This window comes from Ischnura elegans, chromosome 6 (assembly GCF_921293095.1).
Source record: "Ischnura elegans chromosome 6, ioIscEleg1.1, whole genome shotgun sequence".
In the NCBI taxonomy this organism is placed as follows: Eukaryota; Metazoa; Arthropoda; class Insecta; order Odonata; family Coenagrionidae; genus Ischnura; species Ischnura elegans.
This window is the reverse complement of record NC_060251.1, coordinates 31,224,665-31,250,234: the sequence shown is the minus strand read 5'-3', so window position 1 is coordinate 31,250,234 and position 25,570 is coordinate 31,224,665. Positions and strand designations below refer to the sequence as shown.

At 41.3% G+C, this 25,570-nt stretch overlaps 1 protein-coding gene across 1 annotated transcript in view; it reads right to left on the bottom strand.

Moving 5' to 3' along the window:
• Positions 1 to 25,419, bottom strand: part of LOC124160274 (sodium-dependent phosphate transporter 1) — a 154,836-nt gene extending 129,417 nt beyond the window's left edge. Inside the window, exon 1 of the mRNA XM_046536099.1 lies at positions 25,321 to 25,419. The gene's annotated coding sequence lies outside the window, so the exon portion shown is untranslated. The remainder of the gene's footprint in view (positions 1 to 25,320) is intronic.
• Between the last annotated feature and the right edge of the window lie 151 nt (positions 25,420 to 25,570).

Below are 25,570 nucleotides of genomic sequence, written 5' to 3'. Positions count from 1 at the left end.
GGATCATCGTGGCTAATTCCGGTATACTTAAATTAATTTTAATAGTTATTTCTTCCACCGCTTATCCCCTGCATGCATACATATCATATACATGTGGCTAGTTCGCGTCTCACATAAAAGAAAGAGAGGGGCGTGGGTGACGCAAGAGAGTGGACCGCCCCTCCCCACACTATAAATGCATGTAGCATAGCGTAGCGTAGCATATATAAATGTAGCCCGGCTCTCACGCAAGAGGGAGTGTGACGCAACAGAAGGGGACCCCCTCTGCCCCCCTCCCCTCTCACTTCCGACCCGCGCTCCGGCCGAATACTTGGGCTTCTGGGTTCGGGAACGTCTCTCATCTTGCCATTTGCCACAACCGTCCGCTACGTGTCAGACGGAAGAAAGGGAAAACAGGTCACGCCCAATCGACAAAAGAACACAGCGAGGTTGTCGTGAAAGACAGACGAATCTATTCGTTGTTTTAGCAAGTATAAAAAAGGTAGCAGGCTGAATTTTGTGGAAAATCCTCATTATCACTGGTCAACAATCCTAAGATTGGTCTGACGCAGCTCTCCACTCAATTCTCCCATCAGCTGATCTTATCACACCTACGACCTTCTTCTCTTTCACATGCTTCTTTAACTGTTCCATGTATTTTGATCGAGGTCTTCCTTCTCCGTTCTGGCCATCTACTTGTCCTTCGACGGTTTTCTCCATAAAACATTTGATATCCGTATTAAAATAAAACAATAGTAAATTTTCCACTCTGAATATAGGTACATTGCACTCAACCGACCACGGTTTCCACACATGTCTTCATCAAGACACGTAAATACCGAATCTTCCTATACCAATGGTTAATTCTGTTTTTCGCTCATCCCGTTCCCAACCCCAACCTGACGCATTTCCCCCTTACCTTTTTCCATTTATAATTCAGCAGAAAAAATTCTTTAACTTTAAAATAACATGTTCGTGTGTCGAAAACATGGTCGCTTGATTGGATTATATACCTAGTGCGGAAATTTTATTATTGCTTAATTTGTAAATGGATAGCAATTATTGGTTGTTTTAGAAATCAGTAGGAGTGCGTGAAAATTACAGGCTAATGGTTTTCGAGTACCCGTTAAAGCATTGAGTGACTTCCCATTCGTCTGAGTAATCGAGTACTAAGACGAATAAAGAAGTATCCAGATACATCCTATGCGGAAAGGAGGGAGTAGGTCACATGAAAATGGGGTTTTCTATCTGGGTCGAATGAACATGAGACAATATTGGCTCTTCCCCACCCTTACACAAAGGTTAGTGAGTACTTTTACTATGGTTCGCTAATACGAGAAAAAAGAAAATGACAAAAAGTAATTTCGTCAGAATTTCTCAGAGGTAAAGAAAGGAACATATATACCACAGATACTGTACAAGCTAAGATGCCCACCTCAGGTATTTCATAGCTGTTGGTGTACACATTAACGGTCACAACTGTATACCCAAACACAACCACGAAAACTTTACCCATGCATGTTTTCAATCTGTTGTACTCCCCCTGGGGTACTCTTACACAGCCAGAATGTATGATAACCCGAGGAACGCACATACTAAAGCAACCACCATTATCTGTTTTACTGGTAAGTAAGGAAAACATACGAAAAAATCAATGTAAATGACTAAGTTGTTTCACTACTGATGTGTCGCGATGTTAAAACGCAATTACGTTACAAAAAAGTAATTTCTTATCATTTTATTCCCACCCGCGGAAATATTACGACAGAATTAACCAAGGATATTAAAATGTTCTTCGGTCCAACGACCAAACGAAATTACATAAAAAAATAATAAATTCACTCCAGTGAAAAAAACAGCAGCCGATTTCACTAAAAACCGAAAAAGGGAATGTGTGACCCTACAAGCGACGGAAGGGAGGGAGGACTGAGTTATCCTTCGTCGCTTACCTTAACCTATTTACGCCCTTTTTATGCACAGACGGCAATCAACCACAACAGGACTTTTTTGTTCGCTGTGCCTTCCACAAAGTAACACGCATGTTTCACGCAGAAATTCATCACCTGAATCAATTTCTCACCCGAATAGCCTCTCACTTGAATACGGATCGCTCCTCTACCGACCGCAACTGATTTGTCCTTTACACTTGACTGGGTATGAGTGTAGGCGGAGCCAGCCGTAGGAAGGAGCTTCCAGCCGATCGCAAGGGCGGGTGCGCGGGTGGGTAAATTCCATTCCCCGAGGGCTCAGCCCTACGCTTGCTTTATTCGCTAGAAGATATGTCCTCCCTTTCCACTGATGAGTTCCCGCAAGCTCTGAACTTGCGTTTTAGCTAATGCTGCTACAGTTATTTAATTTAAAATATCATATCTTTCAATTATTAAATGCCATGTCGGTACAATTCATATCCTCGTGACAAGCAGGAAATCTAAGAGCTAGTGTGAGATTTTACATTTAAATTTACGAAAAAACATATACTCAACATCATTCTGCTTACATACGCACACTTCGTCTGCCCCCGAAAAAGTTTTACTCTTATTCATTCGCCATTACATATGCATTCGTTCTCAACTTAAATGCTTAATACCCTCTTGAAATGTGTGTACAAACCTGCCCCGGGCTCCATACCAACATGCCCCACTAATGAGGAATGTTAGTGCACATGTATTTTTCAAGGAAAAATTTTTATTTTATTGTTTTTTAAAGAATTTTCCATAAAAATTACTATTTATAACAGGCGAATAGTGTTAAAAGGCGCAATTACAGCTATTATAATGAAAAAATTTATGGATGAAAACAAAAAAATATTAATAAGACAAAAGTGTACCCAAATAGCTGCGGTCTCCCCAACTCATTGACATGATCTGAGCCACAAGTTATTTCAGCATAAAAAATTCATCCCTTCAATCTTCACTAATTGTCATAAAGTACTCATTAGCTTTATACACCGTTAAAAGCTATCTCAAAATTAACGAAACAAGAAACGATTTGGTTAATTCCCATGTTTGCATCCACTACCATCGTTATTGTAGTTAACTCAATAATTGTTTCAACCCGAAAGGATGATATAAATCGGAGAAGGTGGAGCTCACAGCGAACTTGGTCACAGGAATGTGAATTCAACAAATTCAGGGTATGGGTGCCAACTTCTTTCCCTCTGAGCCACTTCGCGGTGCGAGACTTTTGTATCATGGGTTTACGTACTTCACATAGTATACCAACCCAGTGTTTCTCGCGAAAAATGATCTCGCTTGGAATTGCTTAATTTATTTCCAATCACAGTCAATTCAGTGAACTAGTCCACTTAAAAATATAAATTCATGTATAAATAATTTCACCAGTGTTTGACGTCATTTCATGCATCTCTGTTTTCGTAGCAGACTTAAATAAAACGGTGAATACACCATCAACTGATAGCTTTAAAAAATAACTGATTCTAACCAGACATTAACGAATAACTATGGTATATTAACTGTTTATGAAAATTCAGAATAAGTTATCCAATTCGAAGGGTGTGACGACTTCCTGTAAGCATGAATAAGCATTTCGATTAACATTTTGAGTAATATTCATCACTGACTCCCTGATCAGCCCGAAAGTTGGTTTGGATAGTGGTGAGGGTAGTGCTGAACTCAAGACTACGCCGCAGTAATGCGTCACACATTCAGAGTAGAAGGAACAGATCCTTTCCCTGCTTCGAAAATTTCAATTTGAGAACGTAGGAAGGCCACACCCGGGTTTAGAACCCACTATCCAACGGCCAGAAGCCAAAAACGCCACACACTGGGGTACTTCGCTCCCGAGACATATAGTTTAAACACTAGCGGCGGTTTCACATGAAACATATTACGACTGGAGCTACATTATTTATTTGGAGCAATAGATGCAATTAAATCAATCAAGAATTTAAGGACACTCTCACTCAGTTATTCAAAAATAGGGTTGGTTTAAGTAGGTAAGGTTAGAGCTCACCCCGGAGTAAGCCATAGGCGTGTGAAACTTACACACACATTCAGCATAAGGGCGCTTATGCATTTTCCTGGGCCACCTCGCATTTCGAGGATTTTTGGGGACGTTTAACAATTTAACTTTAATTTGAATATGCACCTTAAAAATAACACCTCGTTAAAGACGTCATTTAAGCAACGAACCATTTCCGATACACAGTAAGGACGCCTTGAATTGATAATTCAAAAAGTTACTAGTTCTAACATATATTCCAGAAATTTTTCAGAATTTACCGGTAACTAGATTTGTATAGGTACCCTGACATGCATAGGCATTTCGACTTCCAAAAGAACGAATTTCCCAGCTCACTCACTTATTGACTCAGAAGGTTGGTTAGGATAGGTGCAGGTAGCTCTCACCCCTAACTGAGCCACAGACATGACTTTCTATCTTTCAGGATAAGGGAGCCAGTTTCCTTCCACTTCGCTACTCCTTCGATGACTTTTTCGAGTGTTTCCGAGGGCTACACAGGGGCGGATTCAGCATGATCAAATTTGTGGGGGGTGGGTCATGACCTGGTTCCATGGAGTATGGTATAAGTTTATTTAGTTTGAAAATGTTTACTCAGGAGAAACCCCTGGGTTCCTCCTGAGTAAACTTTTTCAAAATATCTATTTTCTAGGCATTTAGGAAAGTAAAATTTCACTTTTATTCTAAACAACCGACGAAATCAAACAATTTTAGACATTCAAGGAATTGAACAATAGATAAGACATGAATAGCCCTAAAAAAACTATTCAACCAATAAAAAATTGATGAAATTCGGGGGAAACGGGGTCATGACCCCTGTGACACCACCCAAATCCGCCACCGAGGCTACTAACGGGATTAGAACCCAGAAACTCAGTCAACAGCCAAGCGCTCTGCCCACTAACCTAGCACGCTACCAGCGCAATTTCTAGGACAATTAAAATTTAAGTTTCCGTGGAGACCAACCCCATTCATTCTCTTTCCACATACCCCTCCGACATTGATACCACTCACGCACATGCCCGCCACCGATCGCTTCCAATGCGATCAGCTCGCCCGAGCACCACCAACCTCTCCTCCCTTATCTGCATGCCATGGGAGCCTCAGCAGCCGATGGGCGCGTGCGCCGCCGAGTCAGCGCCACGAGAAGAGACGGTCAAAGGGGGTCACCAAAGGGGTCGACCCCAGAGGACACGGGGGCAGTGAACCTTTAGATGCTGCTGCTGCGGTCGCGCATTCCGCTCCTCTCAATGGAATCCATTCCATCTCGCACTACGTAAAGGCCGTTTTACACGGGACACGGAATTGCGCAAGTTAGAGCTGCATTATTTTCTAAAGGCCGTTTTACACGGTACACGGAATTGCGCAATCTGACGTACGTGCGAAGGCGCAATCAAAATTGCGTTAACTATTTGCTAGAACACATGCGAGAATGCGTGGATGCGAGACGTCAAAATAGCCCCTGTTCTAATTTCATTCATGCATTCGCGCAATTCCACGCCATTTTAGAAATTAATGCAGCTCTAACCTGCGCAATTCCGTGTACCGTGTAAAACGGCCTTACAATGGCGTGGAATTGCGCGAATGCATGAACGAAATTAGAACAGGGGCTATTTTTCCGTCTCCCGTCCACGCATTCTCGCATGTTTTCTAGCTATTTACCGCTTTACACGACGCAATTTTGATTGCGAAATTCCGTGTAAAACGGCCTTCACAGCCTATGAGCATTGAGTGAGGACGGTCATCGAAGCAGGCACGTAGCCAGGAGGTTAAGGGGCTTCTGGGAGATCCGTTCTCCGCATATTTTTACCTGCCTCGGTAGATTAAAACATCCGTTTTCCGCACAGTGCTCAAAGCAGCCTTGACCGTGACTTTACGTATTCCGCACATTACCCCTAACCCAACTTTCCTGACCGCGTGCGTCCTAACTTCGCATATTGCTACTATGCCAAAAAAAATACGTTGTCAGTTGGATCTTACCTAGGTATGAAGTTATACGTCTGGAATCTTTGAAAAGTTGTTTATTAGCTGATTGAGGTTTATAATGGACATAACTTAGCAAAACAAAAACAAAAATTAAGTTTCACTTTCACGTTTAAAGCTGTATAAAATTTTGGAAGCGATTCCACTTACAAACAAACCGTTCCTAAACTCACTGTTTTTACCACATCCTATCCCTCGCATACGCCATCACGTGACCTGGCACCTAGCAGGAGTATCCCACGCAGAGCCCCCACTCCTGCTGGGAACGATTACCCACTAGACATTTCCGGAATACGGAAGTACGGATTTGTGAGGCTTTTTTGGACTCTTTCTGGCGGTCATAAAATGTGCGGAACACGGATGCGACCGGGGCTTCAGCACACCCCTCCGATTTCTTTTCTTTTATAGCGACTTTTCTATCTTTTCCTCTGAGGCATCTTTTCCCTTGTGACGACTGCCCGCTATACATCCCCTTAGGTGTAAACTATCCCACGGCCACTTATCCTCCTTTCTTTAACGATTAAAAGTTGTGGACTGAGATCAGGGTCTCGCATCCGAATTATTTTCAAAATCGGATAATATATCAGGGGGTGAGAAGCCAAGGGGTACAAGTGATTTCTTTCTTCTACACAGAGTTAGGTACAGAAATGAAGTATAGAAAACAAAACAGAACAATTAGATATTTAGTAGTGCATTTGATTTTCCACTCGATGTCAGCACAGAACAGAGACTCACTCGTATCCCTTGGCAACCAAGTTTTGGTGCATTGCTTCTAACAATTAACATTATGTAAATCTGTTGAGAAAAAAATCACTTGTACCCCGTCTTCTCAACCCCCTTTATATAATTTTATTACTACAAATCAGGTGGAATTCGGAGACCAACGCCGACGGAGATAAAGACATAATAACCTATCGCAACAGCCCTTTCTCTATTAAAAAACAACGATGGATATAAATTACAGAATAAGGCAAACGGAATTTAGAGCTTACTAAAAAATATTAATGGTTTACCGATCCAAAGGGTTTGAAAAATAAAACATCGGGTTATAAGTATAGGCAACCCGCACACCACTCAAGCACTCTCGAAGCAAATTCCTGGCGTCGAAGATGCATCGAGGCCAAGGGTACTCCACAGACGAGGCCCCAGGCCGTCCCAAAAAAGCTTTAATTATGCCACTTCGCTCCCTTTTGTATCGGTTTTCAAAAATATCTTATGCGCAGCGATGAGCTCAGACCGAATCCTATATTTCCAATCGGTTGGAATTGCATCGAAAAGTAAAGAATTCAATAGATAATATTTTATCAAACAAATTTCACATTTTCTGACAGTCCGAGTTATACTTGCAAGGGGATAACACGTACCTTGAAATGATACTTGTCGCCGTACGATCAAAATGAAGACTACAAATTATATTGCCATGACGAAGGCCCAAACCCAGGCCCCCTGTGTGAGAGTTGCCGACGCTACCACTAAACCAAATAACTCATCTGGGGAGAGGCGCGATATTTTTGAGTTATATAAGCCTTGTTAAAATTATCGCAAGAAAATTAATTAATTACAGCCAAACTAAGGCCCATTCAATGGCACCACTACCACTTCAGATATGTGTTCGCCAGTCAAATGCTATAAAATATACGGCATTGAAAAAAGGGGCGCAAGGTACGTGGTCTCCCCTTGTTAGTTTAGTTCCTTGTGAAGTACGGATCGCTGTGCCGTCAACATGCGAATGACAACTTTAGTAAAGCCACATGAATGCGCACAGCACATCAGTGGGTGCTTGTAGAATCGTTATTCCTTATATCCGTGATCGGGCCATTGGGCTGCTATCCCAGACCTTACGCAGTATGTCAAGCAACTACCGTTCGGAAAACGGCTCCGCGGCATGAAACGGAACCTAATGAACATCGAATACTGGGCGGAAATAAAAAAAAGCTGGCCAAATGTCCGAATTTTCTTTTCCCCAAGCCAGGAAGCTGATATTTTGCATGAATATCCTTACTGATCCAGAAACCTTTAGCAATTTTTATTTTCATTACAGTTTCAAGATCATAGGCAATTTAAATTTCCACTTAGTGTACCTCGAACAGTCGTATATGTTCAAGACTTAATGGGCTCACCCAAATTTTCCCCGGACACTATCCAGGAAACATTTCTACTGCGCCATTTTTTCGCACTTTTCGAAAATACTTTTCATAAAATCCGATAACCAACTAGGACTGCCGAGACCTGGACCCCATGCAGAGTGACCATCCGGGTCCCTGGGTGTACTCAACAATACCGCACTATCACCGTGGCACACGATACTACCACAGAGTATATGCTCTGTGATACTACTAAGGACAGTAAGGGGCTAAGCCCTCCTGCCCTCTCCTAACTCTGATTGGCTTCGCTTCAGATTTTGCACACGTCTCGATTCACTAGAAGTCCCGTCAGAAAGAGTGACCCACGAAAGGGTGGCATATTGATGAGCACTTCACGGACTCGTCATTTGTTAATTGAAGCCCATTAACGGTGCGACGTCTTCTTGTGCAACCATCCGCTTTAGAAATTCCTCAACGCCCATCCGTCAAAATTTAATTATAACCGCTAAATACGACACCAACCACTAATATCTCAGTGACTACGTGTCGTAGTTCTCTTTGAGGTTCAGCGACGATTAGTAAGACGATTGATGCCAATGAATGACGTGCCAAAAGATACTACCCGCTCCAGAATAAAGAGAAGCCAAAATGCAGAGCAAACATCTTTGACCAGAAAGCGTCCAAGGAAGGGAGGAGAACGGTCATAGAAACAACTACACGACTGTTTCACGAAAGCGGAATGAAGCATGCGGCGTATTATTTACTTAGGTCGAGAAGAATACTCAATGAGAAATCTACAACTGCAACGACCTCCACACTTTTAGACCAAGCACTGAGTAACTGGAAGAAAATAAACAGACACGGGAGAAAAAAAGAGCTTTTATTAATACCACTACAGATGCATTTTAGATGTCAACATGAAAGGCGATGAAATTTACATTGATAGCCAAGGGAAAAACTTCTCTTCTCCAGAAAATCAAAAGATTTTTGGCTTTCTTGCGAGCTCCAAACGCGAAACCAACAAAAACCTCGGTGAAGTTTGCATGGGACTGAAGTTCCTTAACAGCGTGGAGGTCTGCGGAGGGGCTTTAAGTCTGCCGTTCGATTCTCGGCCCATGAGGATTTTGCCAAGGCAATTAACGTATACATCAACTAGTTTTATTACAGATACGACCCGGGAATCGATGTGGGTTCAATTCACCACCAACCGTTTCTGTCCGAATAGCGCAAAACTAATCACTATATCGAATTATACGATGGAAAATGTGGTTTAAGCACGCGACGGCTCTGAATAATAATTACTTTATCAAATTTGATACATGAATATTGGAAAACCGAAGCTTCAGTACTACCCTATGGCATTTTCCTGCTGGTGGGGCAATCAATAGAATATTACTATCGTACTAGCGACACACTAGCACATTCAAAAGTCTTAATTTGGGATTTTTTTAATGTCCACCGGTTTCTTTTTGTTGTGCAGTATTTTCACCTGTAAATATCTTTCATGCGGCTTTTACAATTTAATTCAATTTTCAAATTTGAAAACTTGCCCTTTTTCGGACCCACCTACCAGACGATGACGCGAACCACCATGAAACCCATGAAGAGCATGAATAAACGAAGTCGTATCCTGGAAATTATTTATTTTTTTCATTTTCTACGGATTGAGCGAAGGGCAGCGAGGAAGCAGCCAAGAACGAAGCATAACACATACACGTGCACCAACGCAATACTTGTTCAAATGTAAAACGCAGACGCCAGGAAAGATTAAATTCGGAGAACCAAACGTTATCGTCACTCCATAACACCCGCAGCGGCAATTTACTAATACCAAACAGTTTATCTGGATTCCAACACTAGATAACGTAACGAGCATTTCAGCGGACAGCAAACAAAAATGATTTCACAGATGGAAATGATTCATCATATCCTACGCGTTACAGCAAAAAGAAGTGTTATCACAAGTTAAAGAGACGCTTACACGGAGAAAAGGCAGGTGGCCGAGAAATTATCCCAATTTCACAACACGATCGCTTCGCGGTGGGTCACTCAGGAATTAAACAATTGAATGATGACCATTCACAATGAATGTGTCGATTCATTTACTAGGAACATCGATAAGGGGATATCAGTCATAAATGCATTTGGAGCACGATGAAATTTCCAATTAGGGCAAACTTTATTTCTTTGAAAGATGAGTAATCACAACTTAAAACGAGAGAAAGATCTCATTAAACTATGTTCAAAAGGATTTTTTTAGATTTAGTGAAGGCAATTTAATTTAAACAGCTGAAAATTTAATTGACGGTCTCGGCGTGACTTCACGGAACCGATTTATCACGTAAAAATTAAGTCCTACTTTGAAACCCATGAGGTTAAAATATCTTTTTTTGTAGAACAACAACTTAAGGGCGACCAAGAACAAACTGTTTCAACTCTCCGCCATCGCCGAACATGCATGGTCGGAACCTGGCCACGACATCCAATTTGAGGAAAAGAAAATTTTACTTAAGGAATACCGATAATTCCCTAGACAAATCAGGGAAGCAATAGAAATTCAAAAAACACCGTTGAATTTCAATAGAGAAGATGGATACTTTCTTCACAGCGCCTAGAAAAGAGTCATCAAAGAGAGAGCCAATCAGAGAGAAGCGCCCAGTCAGACAGCCAATCCGGAAAACGGAAGAAAACCCTGAAGAAATGCAGAGTTCAGACATCATAATCTGCTCGCAAAGCTTTGCAAAACAGCATAATACAGTTTTCAGACTTCAGTTTATTGAGGCTGATATCCATGGTATATTCTCCGCACACTTTACCTTCGGCACACCTATCAGGGCACGTGAGCCTTTCGCCTTTGACTGATCAACGCCTCATCATCAATACTATAACAGCCCCCCATTTCAATTTGCTAACTTGAAATCCCAATGGTTAATCTTCCCGGTCTCCCGTTACCATCCCATTGGCGTAAAAAATATGCAGAAAAGGCGAAAAGCACCAGTTTTTTCTTAAATCCCGATCTAAGACAGCTTACCCCTATTCTACGTCAGCGAACCTACCCAGGACACGAGTTTATTTCCTTTCAATTCCTTCGAGGTTGCTCTAAGTTCTTCCACTTTCCTCCTTTCCCTTATGATTTCATCCGTAATATGCATCCTCTTGATACCTCGCCTTTATACGTATTCAGTCGACTTTTCTGACTCTTACCTCTTTCCAATTTCTTACTTTATTTCTTTCAATACCTCTTTCAACCTCAACCCACCCTTTCTCTACAGCCTCCATGACATTTCCATCCCTAAAATATTCTCCGATAGTTCGAGGTGTTTTTATCTCTTGGAGCCCTTGAAGTATTCAGGTTTTGATTCTTATTAATTTCTTGCCTTTAGCAAGCTATCGCGCAACCTTATACCGCATTTCGTCAGCACAAGGCCGTCCGAATCCGCACTGGCCGCAGGGCAATCATACTAGTTCTTCAGATTGTCCCTAAGCCTCTTTATTGCTATGAGGAAGATAATTTTGTCTTAAGAAAGTGCTTATCGCAATAATGACTACGCAAAATCCTATTAAAAATTGATCCCTTACCAAGCAATACTTACAATCGGCGGAGATATTTACGGTAGGTAAGGCAAGACTGGATTAATGCAGGAACATGAAATGTTAGGCTGATGAAAGCAAGAAAGAGTAAGGCTAAAATTATAATATGTACAAGAAATTGAGACTTGGAGGGCACACCTGTTTCTACTGTATGACGTCAGATGGAAAAAAATCAGGCACGACTATAATAATTTGTAGAGGGTAATATATTTATACGGAGGCGAAAGTCAATGAGAGTTACCATTAATAACGGACGCGAGATTATTTTAGAGTGTTGGTAGGCATCAATTGAAATCGGGTTGAGGAGAATTTATGGATAATCACCGTCCTAACACCGCGTGGTGATCCAGGTATGATGTAGAATCCAGAACGATGTATACGGGGTACATGGACCACTAGAGAGAATAGTTAGGGGAACTCAAGGTAGGAAAAAATAGTGGTGAGGAGGGACTGGGGCGCCGCAGTGGGGGAGGCATGCGGAGGAAATCGGTGAATATGGATCTGGATGCCACAACCACAAGGGGAGAGTGCAGTAGTTTTGCAGTAGCAATAACAAAAATGTGCTTGACACATCACTAAGGTAACAGGGAAATAAGGAATTGTCTGAGGGAACAAGGAAAACGAGATAAATTACATCTTGAATATGCAGCGTTGTTAAATGCCACGGAGACCCGGGCAGCTTTCTTACGACAGATATTTGTGACAGAAACATGTTGTTAACGAAATTTGATACCACATTAAAGTCCTTATTAGAGGCAGAGGGGTAATGAATTTGAATTTAAAACTCTGAAAGTACCTTACGTGAGGGTATACTTTTAATAACAGGATGAGAGTGGTATATGGTAGGGGAAGGGCAAGCAGACATTGGAGAGTTGGTATACAGGAATCGTAAAAACGGGTAAGTCGACAGGATAGGTGAGTGAAAAGCAAAGGGGATAAGAAGCTGTAGATCACGGATGCATTGACAAGGACAGGTAAGGACAGAAGGAAGTAAAAGAACTCAGAAACGGACCGCGACAGGAAGAGGCATAGAGCAATAAAAAATAAACTCTAGAGGGAAACGGATAAGGCAAGATAAACTAGGTGAAGGGCTGGTGTGACGCAACGGATAAGCTGCATAAGGAGGGAGACGTAAGTGCGCTTTACGCCAAGGTAATTCGTTATCGAGTAGATACGAATGTCATCGGGAAAACACCAACGTGTGTTAACAAGAGTTTTAGGGGGACCAGGAGGAGCCTAAACCCCCAATTTAAATGGTAATTTTTCCGAAAAAAGTACTAAACCTGTAGAAATACCAAAACATTTTAGTCTTCGTATTTATAATGCTGTTTTCAGAGGTTAATTTAAACAAATTTTCCACGGGAGGGCCCCGGGGACATCCCAGTTCCATTGGGGGGTATTCCAAAGCCCCTAAACCCCCGGCAGGATTTTTGGGCCCACCAACGTAAAACTCTACACTCCGCCTATGGTTCCCTCTGAGATTTTAAAGAAATAAAACACAGAGAACAATTTTCCAAGTCCTTCCCCAGGTAAAACGCAGAGGGGCTTGACAAGACCATTTCGTGACAAGCTCAACTGAAGATTTAGAGCAAGAAGAACTAAGTTGGACGTGAAAACCACACGATAAATAAATAGATATCGCATGCGGCAAAGTGGAGCCAAGGATTAAAAATTAAACACTGTAAGTTAAAGGTAACGACCTCTCGGGAGAGGATCGGTTAGGACTTGGGATAGTCAAGCCAACTCGGAATGCGACTGCGGTGTTGACGACTCTGAAGAAAGGAACCTATAAAATACCAAGGACCTGTTTCATTGCTTCTTGGATGTAAAAAAAAAATATTGGTTAGGTTGAAACTGTGAAGCCTAGGGAATAATCAAAACAGTAATCACAGATGGGAGGAACAAAAGAATTACTCGTCAAATTCGTCACTCGAGCTCAAATTCGTCATAGGCCAAACAAGTGAGGTCCAGACATCCGAAAAATCCTTAGAATACTCCGCAACTAGAGGCCGGCGACCGAGAGGAATTGATTATAAATTATACATGCCATAATTAATAAGAAATCGAAACATTTCCAGTAAATAGAGCGAAATAAAATTTTTAAACGTAAAAATTACCTCGAGCTCTACAGCGCAGTTGAAAAAGCAGAGCTGATTTTCGCAAAAGATAGGTTAAAAACCCAAATATGATTTGTTTTAAAGACAAATACACAGAAAATATTCAACCTTAGATCCAGATCAGTCATACAGAAACGTCATTAAATGAATAAAGTCGGTTGTTTCAGTACTAAATAATGATACTTGTTGAGGTTGCAGATTTATGAATGATAAATTCATAAAAACGAAGATTTTTGAGCCTAATTTCGCTTCAATTTCTGTTTATTCAATTATTTTATCCATTGTGTTTAACTGTCCTACGATTTTATCCACCGTCATGAATATTAGAGCAATGCGGCAAACTCTAATTGTAACGGTAGATCTACACACCAGAGAGGATAGACAACGCAGGATTAGTGAGAGCAGTATCAGGCTGAAATGTAAGGGAAGGTTGTCTACTGACGCCTTCTCAGATAAACTTGTATGCTGAGAGGTGGGGGAATCCTGGGAGGAGTTACACTAGAGAATTTAAGCCGGCGGATTGATGCAAAAGTCAGCTATGATCACTGATGATCCGGGGGTAATTAATCAGTCGACGAAAGGATTTCAGCGCAGAGAAATGCGCCAGATAATCAAGGCGAACAATGGTGCATTAGGATCAATTGCAATAATGCAAGTCATGGGGATTGAGAAAACACTGCCGGTGCCCATAAACTTGACAAGGTTAGCAATAGAAATTTAATGTTCCTTACAAAACTGCACCACTAAAAATACTCATGGTACAACTCAACCCTGAACAAAAACTTTTTATTGATCGCAAATAACCTTAATCTTGATTTTTACTTAAACAATGCTGATATGTTCCTGGAAGATACTTGAGCTTATCACTACGAAAACTCTTAATTTCAAAAATCTAATCGTAAATTCCTCGTACAACACTTAAGACAACCATGACGGAGGGAATAAGAACATTCTTGGCTATTTCTAAAAAAAAATGCCAATGACCTCCTTTGGAAATAAAGAAAAGTCGTCAAACCAATCCATAACTTATACGACAAGGATCTAAAGCGACTGAATTCGTGTTGGAAGTCTGAAAACTTGCGAGAAAGAGGAATGAACGAAAATAATAATATTACTCAACTATTAGCATCATTTCAAACGCAACGAATGTTGTAAGTAGAGTTTAAATACGTGGCTATATCTCGCACTATAAATCCCATTTCCGACCACTGGCTGACCGATTCATACCGCCCCAAATCCCCACGAAGCTGAATGATTATCTTTTAATTCTTTCTGCAACAGTTGATGCACAAATGTTTGGGGTGACCGAGAGTCGAGAATCAACACCCCCTAAACTCTTCTGAAACCATAGGAAAATTGTCGAAACAATAAATTTTCCAACTATTACAGTGTTGCCCATTGCCTCAACTTCTGTGGGGAATTTGGGGGTTAAAAAATCAATGGTAAAGGAGAACATGAACATCGCGGAGAAGCTTGTTAATGGGACTAAACTCATTGCGGCAGCCATTAGTCCACACCTTGTAAAAATCGGAAAGCCTGGAAGCTAAAATATGTTCGGTATTCCTAGGATTCAATAGAAGTAGGTTATGTATCACAGAAAAAAACGATTCTTGAGGAACAAACGACAGACAAAAATTGGAAGCACTGGCAGATTGATGGAGGTCTGGGGGCCAGAATCTACCTGTCCCCCAACGAGCGAAAGCAAGTGTTGTGCACAGAATTCACCCGGCTACAATATGACTCCTCCTACCCTTCCCGAAAAGAAGAGTCTTGAATTAAATTAGTTCCCTTTTTAAGGGATCGTGACTGTGTGGTGGATTGGGCTTTTAGCGGCTGATCGCAGGGTCTCGGGTTCTCATACACTCCCAAGCAAAAATCATCGCGCTCCAAGGTGACCTAGAGAAAGCGAGGGACACCTACCCCGATTGTGCGTCATTCGCGCGCCTGTGGCTTTGCCCGGGCTGAGCTCAACCCTTATCTCAGGTAGAAGGGGTGAATATTTTTTACTGAGTTACGTTCGAAAAAATGGTCCATATCGCAAATTAAAATAAGCTACAGGGAGTATTAAATACAAGTGGTGTCTTGAAACAAATGTTAGTTGTTAGAAGAGCTGTAAAATTGTGTAGCGTCCAGTCTCAGTCGCTCTTGCCATAGAAACCATGATTTTCAAAACACCTCATTGCAGAACTTTGGTATGAATTCTTTTGCACGTGTTTGGAAAATAACTGGAATTTAAAAAGATATTTATGTAGCCGTCTAAATTACAATGTCGTCGCTTTCAAAACAGTCCCCGTTAGATATTATGAACTGTACCTGCACTTCTTTCGAAAAAGGAAAAAGCCACACGGAGCCATGTTCGACGAATACGGAGGCTGGTGCATCGTTACAGCATAGGAAATAATGGAGTAAAACTTAGTCAGGTTCACTATTATATTAATATGGGCACGACCCGGATTTTGTAACGTAGTTACATCTTCCAGAAAATAAGAACATCCTTCCCATTTTCTAAAAAAATGTCAACGACCGGCTTTCGAAATAAAGAAAAGCCGTCAAACTAATCCATAAATTATACGACAAGGATCTACAGCGAGTGGATTAGTGTTGAAGTCTGAATTTAACTTGTGAAAAAGATAAATTAACGAAAATAATAATTTAACTTAATGGGCACGACCTAGGAGGTTTCACCAAGTCAAGCCTGAAGTTCTGTTATATCGTTATAGTATTTTTTTCCCCAAAAATTCACGAACAAGCACATAATAACTGTGAACTGAAAATCGCCGAGCTCATAAAAACACGTTTAACCTTGGCGGCTGCCACAGGCAAAGTAAACAAATAAGGGCCCAAGGGGGGCCTTTGAAAGATACTACACACCAGGGCCGGGGCCCAATAATTCAATTGATACGCCCAGTCACCCAGGGGGGGGGGGATGGAATGGGAAGGAAAAAGGAAGGAGGCGCCGCCGCGATAGGAGACCATCGACGCCTCCGGGGAGAGGATATGAGTGGAAGATAGGGGATAGGAAAAAACACGCGTTGCCATGGAGACAACAGGGCCCACTACTAGCAATACCATTACTTGATTTACCAAAGAAATTGGCAGATTTTTCTATGAGGAGAAAAATGCAACGATAATTTCGTTGTATAAAGGCTAAGTAAACAATGAATACAGCTGAAATTTTATCACACTGCAATGGCATGTATACCAACGTAATGAAAAATTTGACAATAGGACTCTCCGAACTCGCCAGAAATTTAATCCCTGTTTTTTTTCTGAACACACCTCCTAGGTACACAAAACATGGGGACGTGGTAGTCTAGTGGGTAGAGCGCTTGGTCTAGGGGTCCCAGGTTCAAATTTCGGGCAATATCCTCGGGCACCCCCGATATAAATCCTTAGCAGTACGAATTAGCCTCCCTACCCTGCATGAGTGAAAAATCACGCGACCGTGGCCTAATTCGGGACGAGCTCTACTCTATCCTGTGCAAACACGTCTTCTAGTCAAATCACTGCGTGGGTGATACAAAACACAAAAAAATAGGCAAGGAATTAAAGCCCTCGACAATTCCGATACCTCCACTGCACAAACGCTCACCAATCGCCCACCGAATCAAATCCCCTCATCTAGTAGCCCTAATAGTACTAGATGAGCGGATTAGATTCCCAGGGCAATTTTTGAGTGTTTGTCCAGTGCATTTTTTGTTTTGTTTTGATCGTTTTTCCAGTAAGGTATCTATTTGTATCAGCAAGCAAGATTGAGGGCAACAGACGGAAAATCGAGTGTGACATGAAAAAGGTTAAGATTATAGAGTTTTCCGACGAAAAACGTTGGTTTTCTGCTAATATGCGGGTAAAATGGGAAAAGAGTCGTGGTAATCGGGTAGGAATAGTACGCGTGCAAACTAATAAGTCGGATAAATTAGACTACGGAAAAGCTCTATTTAATAATCTCCCTCAGGGGAGTCGGTGGCGGTGTGGATAAGACCTCACTTGCTAACCTAGATTTCGCAGCTTCGACTACCGCCCAAGGAGATTTTATACCACCAAGGGCAAGGACCTTTGAGATAGTCAGCGTAGACCTTACTTTTTGGTTCAAAGGAATATTTTTTCAAGTATCTAGAGTTTTAAGTAGAAAAAAAATAAAATAAAAATACAAAAAGGAAAAATTATGTGAAAATCCAGTCCGTAAAGGTATGCCAGCGGCAACAGAGATGTAAATGGTTAGAATAAAATTAATCAAGTTCTTCAGCAACTGGTGAATCCATTAAATGAGATAGAAAAAAATCCGTATGAATACCAGCTAAAACAAAACAATATTGCAATTTGAATGAATGAAAACAGTGTAATTTAACAAATAAATAAAAGGGTATACAACGGTGAGACATGATATACTAATAAGATATCACATTGAAAGTCGTCTAAATTGTAAATGTATAATGAAAGGCAAAGGCACAAGCAGTGGCCGAGGGACTGGGATCTTATGGGTCGTGATTCGCTTCCAGAGACAGGAAACTACTTAAAGAAAGGAAGTTCAGAGCCAGGGTATCCAGCCAATCAAAGCGGAAAAATTCATAGCAACTTCCATGTTTTCCAGGGAATTTTCAACTTTCCAGGTCAATCTTTTGTGATTAGAGCGACAGATAAGAATTTTAAAACACCTGAAATTACTTCAATACTTTTAAATAATTTTATATTCATGCATTATTTTGCGTTCCTAATTTAAAGACTTACACTTGGTAATAGAAATTTTACACTTAATTTATGAACTTCCCACTTGGCACCTCAACACATTCGTCATCACTTAAAGAAAATGGGCTTTGAATTGGCAAAATTTTATGTGAAATGAATTTTAAATAAAAGATTCTGAAATTCCAGGTTGGAGCAAAAATTGGTGAATAATTCATGCAGGATTCCAGGGTCTAAAATATTCACGCACACGAGCGAACTAAACCGTGGACTGGAAGGAATGAAACCTTTAAATGCTACGGAAAAGCTAACGACATGAATGATGTATGCTTGTCAAATATGATACGCGCGAAATCGCTCCATCTAAAATCAACATCAATACATTTTTCTCATTTCGATATGGAGAGGGAAATAAACCAATAAATGGCAGTGAGGAAATCTCGGGTCTCACACCGGGTATGGTCCTCCTTCCGACGTTTCAATTTGCAACTCGCCCATTCCCGAATCACTGAGGACGTAAGATTTGATACGAGGTAAGAAGACGACGGAGAGTTTCACATCGAAACGTTGTAAGGAGATATGGAGGACCATACCTGGTGTGACACCCGAGAAATCTTCACCGCCATCGTTCGCCGGGAAAAAACAGACATTTAACATATGGTTCTTCCCCACTCTCAAGCCTGGCGTTTGCCTTCGCGGTAGAATGACGAGTTTTTGGGAGATGAGAATAGGGTGGTTTCCTATTTTTTTAATGCCTAAATCGAAAGATTATTACTCCTGGAGTACGTATTTCACGCTTTTAGATTTTTAAATGACGATATCTATTTTTAGCGATTAAATGAAAATTGAAAATTTTCAAGCGTCCGAAAAAGCGACGGCTTAGTATGAATTCTAGGAAAATCCCGTCTGACGTCACTCAGGCCCCGGAAGCCGCTGTGTGAGGCCACCTTGGTGCGAAGCTATGAGAGCCGCTACGATGCAGGCTGCTAGCAGGTAGCAGAGTACCCTGCTAGCAGGTAGCGCTTGGCTTATTAATACCCTATCAAACGAAGGAAACTTTCCGACCACAGGTAATTTTAATAGGTGATTATTAAGAGATGTTTCCTGAGCTCTGTGCCTCATGCATGCATTGGTAATCTCAGACGATGTAAAACTCCTATCTACTCGTATAGCATCTAGGTCCCTGTGACGTCACGTGGTGTGGCATCGCATGGCCGCCAATCTGGCCTTTTTTCTAATGAGGTTAAAATTGACCATTAACATTCGTCTAAACTGGAATTTCTAAAACCAAATAATTTGTATATAATGAATACACTAATTGTGGCTAACGAATCACTATCAATGCCTTTCGTTTTCTTTGATGAAGGAAACAACCCTATTATGACTAGCACCTCGTGTAGCAAAAGCTGAGAAATTGACGGTGAATTGGAACATGGAATATTACACCATGGAGCGCAAAAACTTCACGGAAGATGAAAGTAGTTTGAAGGCGTTTGCCATGAAGGTGTGGATGAGATTGGAGGAAGTGAGATGAAACGGATAAACGGATGACGCAAGAGGATAACTTCAAAATGGTATGGAGGCACGAAGAGGCAACTTCTGCAACAGATAAGAAGAAAGATTACGTGTCTGGAGAAGATAACGCAAGGCGAGGGAATGCAGTAACCATTAACTGATGGAAGGATCTCCATCGGTCGTGGAAGTGAACAAAGGAACAGGTTGCATGAAAGAAGTGGATGCAGGGTTGTAACAAGATTCCCGAATCAAAAAAAAAAACCTACTTTTCCCAGACAAAAACTTTCACTGACTTTTTCGCACTATCCTTTCGACCATTCCCAACTATTTATGAAGAGTAAAAATCGATAACTTACAAAAATATTTTCAATAAAAAATCACATCATTTTTTGATGCAATGAAGTCATTTCTATAAGCCATTTTATCGCATCTTTAACTTACTTAATTAACTTGTACGAAAGGCATCTCCTCAACCATCTGACGGCACTGAGATTCTTTTATTTGATTAGCGCGTCGTGACATAAATGTTTTCCAACGCCATCGACGAGATTCCCAGACATACCCGGTTGTAACAATTCTTGTTGACGAGCAACGTGAGAAAACAATGGGAGTCTCGTGATCATGGACAACAATGCTTGTGGAGAGACGCGAAATAAACGAAAATGGAGTATTGTAGTAAAAATAGTGGAGTTCGGTTGTTCGCGTCATCGCTCCCGAAGTTTCGCCTCAAGGACTCATTGACTGAGTTTGCAATTTGGTTTGTGAAGTAAGATACAAGTCGTCGCCCCCGATTTTCTTCGTGAGTACCCTGGACAATTGTGTCTCTAATTTACGTTGATTTGATTGCTTGCAATTTCCCACATAGCAACGAACCTCTCAGAGACGTCTCACTATGGTCTCGAATGACTCGAATATCACGTATGTCTCTCAGATGTCTCGGAGATGTAATCGTGAGACGTTCAGGAATTTAAAAAAACGTATTGAAACGCCATCAATGCCTTCCATATATATTTTTCGGTGCAAATCTGCAGTTTTGATTATTAAAATCACGACATTTTTATATGGGTTTCTTATTTTCAAAAGGTGATCCATCACAAAATTTGTCGCTAAAAATGATCGAGAAAAGTAGGCCATAACTGTATAATTTAAATTTAATTATTTTTTTGCCTAAATTTAAAGCATACCATAGTACAAAATCTAATGAGACATCTCAGAGACTTATGTGAGACGTCTCAAGAGATGTCACATAGACCATTTTTTTGGACAGTGACATCTCAGAGAAGTCACAGAGATGCCCCTGAAGCTCTCAGAATGTCTCTGAGACGTAACATGTGATATTCGAGACGTCTCAGAGACGTATCCGAGACGTATTTCTGCTATGTGGGTTGTGGATAATTTGATTTTGAAGTAAGGTACATGTCGTTGCTCCCGATTTTCTGCGAGAGTAATTATCCAGAACGATTGTGTGTATAATTTGGGATTTGATTTGTAAAGTTATGGTACGTGCCGTCGTTACCGATTTTTCGTCAAGACTAATAACGCAGGACCAGTGGCGTAATTATGAGGGGGTGGATGAAGGGATAGATCCACCCCAAAGTCTCTTAGAAATAAAAAAGTTTTTAAAAACTACTGTCTAGTTTTGAACTTTAATATCTGTATAGGCTTGAAGTTAAATTTTTAGAGCCAAAATGATGTAAAATGTAAATCCAGGCATGTCATTTTTCAAAAATTATCCCGAAAAAGTTGCCTGAGAGGGAGGGGGTCGCCACCCCGGGCCATCCCACCCCCCAAGCATATTCCTAGTTACGGCACTGCCGAGGACAATTTTGTCAAATATTTAGAAATTTATTTTTATTTGTTAAATTAAAACTAGAAAATTATACAGTCCTCTTTCAAATCTCCTGACTTTTCTCAGAATTCCATGACGTGTATTACGACATTGTAATGAATAGTTTTCTTCATATAGCGGAATAAAAAGCTATATTTTTATGAGAGTACATAAAAAACAGATATCACTGAATTGATAGAGTGAATGGCTAAATTTATGAGCTTTTTTTATTTTGCCAACATTTAGTTCGCCATCGATTAAAAAAATATGTCTCTCTAAATGGAAAATTTCCATTGAATCTTCTGTGCTCTTTGCTGTTTTCATACTTCGTTTTTTTCGGAAAGGGGTCGAATTCTTTTCGCCGAGTCTTCTGGCACCACTAATTAACTTCACGGATCACATGCAATTCTTTTTCTACCCCGGCCTAAATTCTTCAGATATTTCCCGGTGTGCCGATGAACTCTTACCGATTCCCATGCTTTAATTTGCCTGAGTGCCCCATGTACTTAGCGATTGTAATCTTCGGTCCAAGGTTGTTCTCCAAAGGCTAATGTGAGTGGACTGAATTTTATGAAAAGCCGCAAGGTTGAAATATAACAAAAGTATTTGTTTTATCAATCACTCAGTGACTCAACCCGGAGATTTTACACAGTCAGGGCAGGGGAGGGGGGCAGTTCTTTTTTCTAACTTGGAAGACATTTGCTTGATTTTCTTTGGTTTTATCAAAACTAATTAAACCTGGAAACAATATCACAACTTTTTTTATTTTAAGTAAACTTGTCAAAAAATGTTTACACCATCTTCTGGCAAGGGAGCTTCTAACTTCGGCCTGAATACTTTTTACCCGTTTAAATCGTCAAGAAGTGGTCACGGATCTCATGCGCCGTATATAATAATGATAACAGAGTATGGATGCTCTGTCCCTGCAGGTTGCAGAACTTCTCATTTACATTTCTTTATTGAAAAAACACCGCCTTCAGAAAAGACATCCCTCGGCTTTAACAACTATCAGCAAGATTCCGCAGTACCTACCGATTCGTCTATGAGTAAAACACTTCGTCGCTTTTTGACCCGTAGCACCACTTTCATTCATTCAATAATTCTACTTAATACTCGTACCCAGGCAATAGCAGAATAAATAGCTAAATAACCCAAATTTTGCATCGCCAAACTCTTCTGCTTTATTTTTATTCAATGACAAGAAATAATTCATTTCATACGAACAATATTCAACTAACTTGCATTCATAATGAATATAAAATTCCTATTTCCCCATTTTACGTCGTATCATCATTATGAGGGGGCAACAAGCAAATTAATCATTCGTAAAAAATGGGGCTCAATGGCTTATGGCTACACCGATTAAGAATAAATCATGTGAAAGTCATAGATGGTGGTTGCATCATAATGTCTTTGGCCATACACAGCGTCCTATACGCAGTATCATCCAATTTCATCATAACACAATTATTGCCATCGTCTAAACTCGTCATGAAACAAAAAATCACGAAGCAGAATTATTACCTTTTAAATCTTTCTTCAACGGTTAATGCTCAAACGAAATCGAGTTGGACGTAACGGTTTAAACTCGAGTTGGTCGAAAAAATTCCTTCACTGTTATCGCTGGAGAGCTTTCCGCACGAGGCAAATTAGATCCGGAAAGAACCCTTTTCTCGGTCAACCCTATTGTGTTGGGGATCAATAGTGTTGGTTGAAATGGATAGCATGGTGGCCCCATTGACACATATACAGGCTGCTGAACAGGATACAGGGTTTGATTGTGAACCTAGTGAACCCACACTCGCAAACTAAAATGTTCACAGTACGAAATGAATCAAGGAAAGGAAAAGACAACCATCCTGCATACACGAATTCCAAATGCAAGTAGCTTACCCCACGAGTCCAACCCTTAAACGTACCAAACAAACTTATAAAAACAGCCTCCGGATTGACACAATCCCAATATTGAAATCCACATGCCAGAAAAAAATCGGGGAGGTTCAATTGGTTAGAGGGAAATTTCGCGGGATTTCATCAAGAGGGGGAATACTTAGGCCTATACCTCCAAAATATTTCTGAGGGAGTTTGAATTCCTAGACCCCCGCAAGCTGCGTCCTTGCAAAATTGCACCTATGGCGTGACCCGTGCCGCAAGATCGGCTGGGCAAAAAGAAATTGTAAGGAGAGGGTAGGGAAGCAAAATTATAACCCGAGTCGATAAAATATTGAAATTATGAAAATAATAAGCATTTAACGAATTTAAGGGAGGAAAGCTTAACTTTATTTACCAAGCTAGTCCCCATGTAAAGTGGCCTTGATCGCGAGGCTCTTCTGATGAGGAATAATTCCATGCAAGGAAGCAGCACCAAATTATTCCTAGGGCCCCAACCAATAAAAGCGAAGGACATCGCCAATTTGAGTAAATTTTAGTGCCACGGGCACCTAGGCTTCAGCCTAATACCAGAGCAATAATACGGCCCCCGAGGTGCCCGCCAGGCTCCGACAAGTTCTCCCCGATTGATTTATGAAAATTGAAAAACAAAGAGCGAATGATACGCCAAAATGGGCGAGAGTTCTTCCTTCACCGGTAAACAGCGGGGCGGGGCGACAGGCTTGTCTGGCACTCGTCAGTGAGCGGGATTCCCTATAGCCGACGCCCCCATCCCCCGGGTAAATGTGGACCGCAGGAGAGGCGTCGAGTCCGGGGCTCGCATGCACAGGTACGATGACACGGGTCAAACCCAACGTGACAACATGCCGTCCTCGTCGCAAGATATCATGGCGAAAGGAGTGCATAGTGCTGTCTCCCGGGTTTCCCCTTATCAGGATAAATGGTGCCACCTCAGGCATTTGGAGAATGATACGAGCGCTAACCCACTTCCTGGCACTGCGGCCAGTTCCGTTATTGAGCCGGCGTAAAAGATGTAGAGCCAACTCCTGAGCTGAATCTCTCTTATTGCAGAGCACGAATCCAAATTCAATTCAATGAAAATGAACTCCTTAATACATCCCACTCGTAATGGCATACGTACTCGTTTTAAAAACTAACGTAGGATATTCCATGTCCACTACGGCTGAACCCAAGATATTTCTCCAAGTCGGGCTTGCAATTCATGAAGAGCATTAAAATAACATATTGATACAAACGAATCTAGTAATGTGAATGACACGGCCACGGCAACAACACGGTATGCATTGAGGACACGAAGTAAGGACTAGCGTATATCTCGTACTCCATTACGTTCCAGTACACTTCACTGGAATTGGAACCGCCATCGTTGGTGAATAGCAGGTAACAGCGATTCCTCACCTTAACGGATAAAGATTTCCACCTAAAACTGCCAATATTTCGGCTCCCGTTCCGAAACACAACACGTTATTGATCACCGGGCTCCAGGATATAAAAGAATACGCTGGAACACGTGCTGGTGGGTGAAGGGATCCCTCTCCAGCGATTGCGTTCGAACACCATTAGAACGGCTATGTAACCTCATCCAATTGGACTATTGCACACAACAATATTAGTCACACATACTCGGTGAGAATATAAAACTGTTACTCACCATTACTATTTCGAGCAGCAATTTTTACCTCTCCGCGGTACGTAGCGATCTAAGGGTCACTTACTTCTACGACTACTCGCAAGAGGGAACCAATAGGCAAAATCGGCAAAATCGACGAAACGCATGCGAAAGAAATTTGAGGTGAAGTCGGCAATTCCTGCGATTCGAGCGCTTCCGTGTCGCTCGGTTGAATTACTAAAGTGTACCGCGCGTGCCGCGCGTAATGCGATCGCTGTTAGCCGCCATCGGG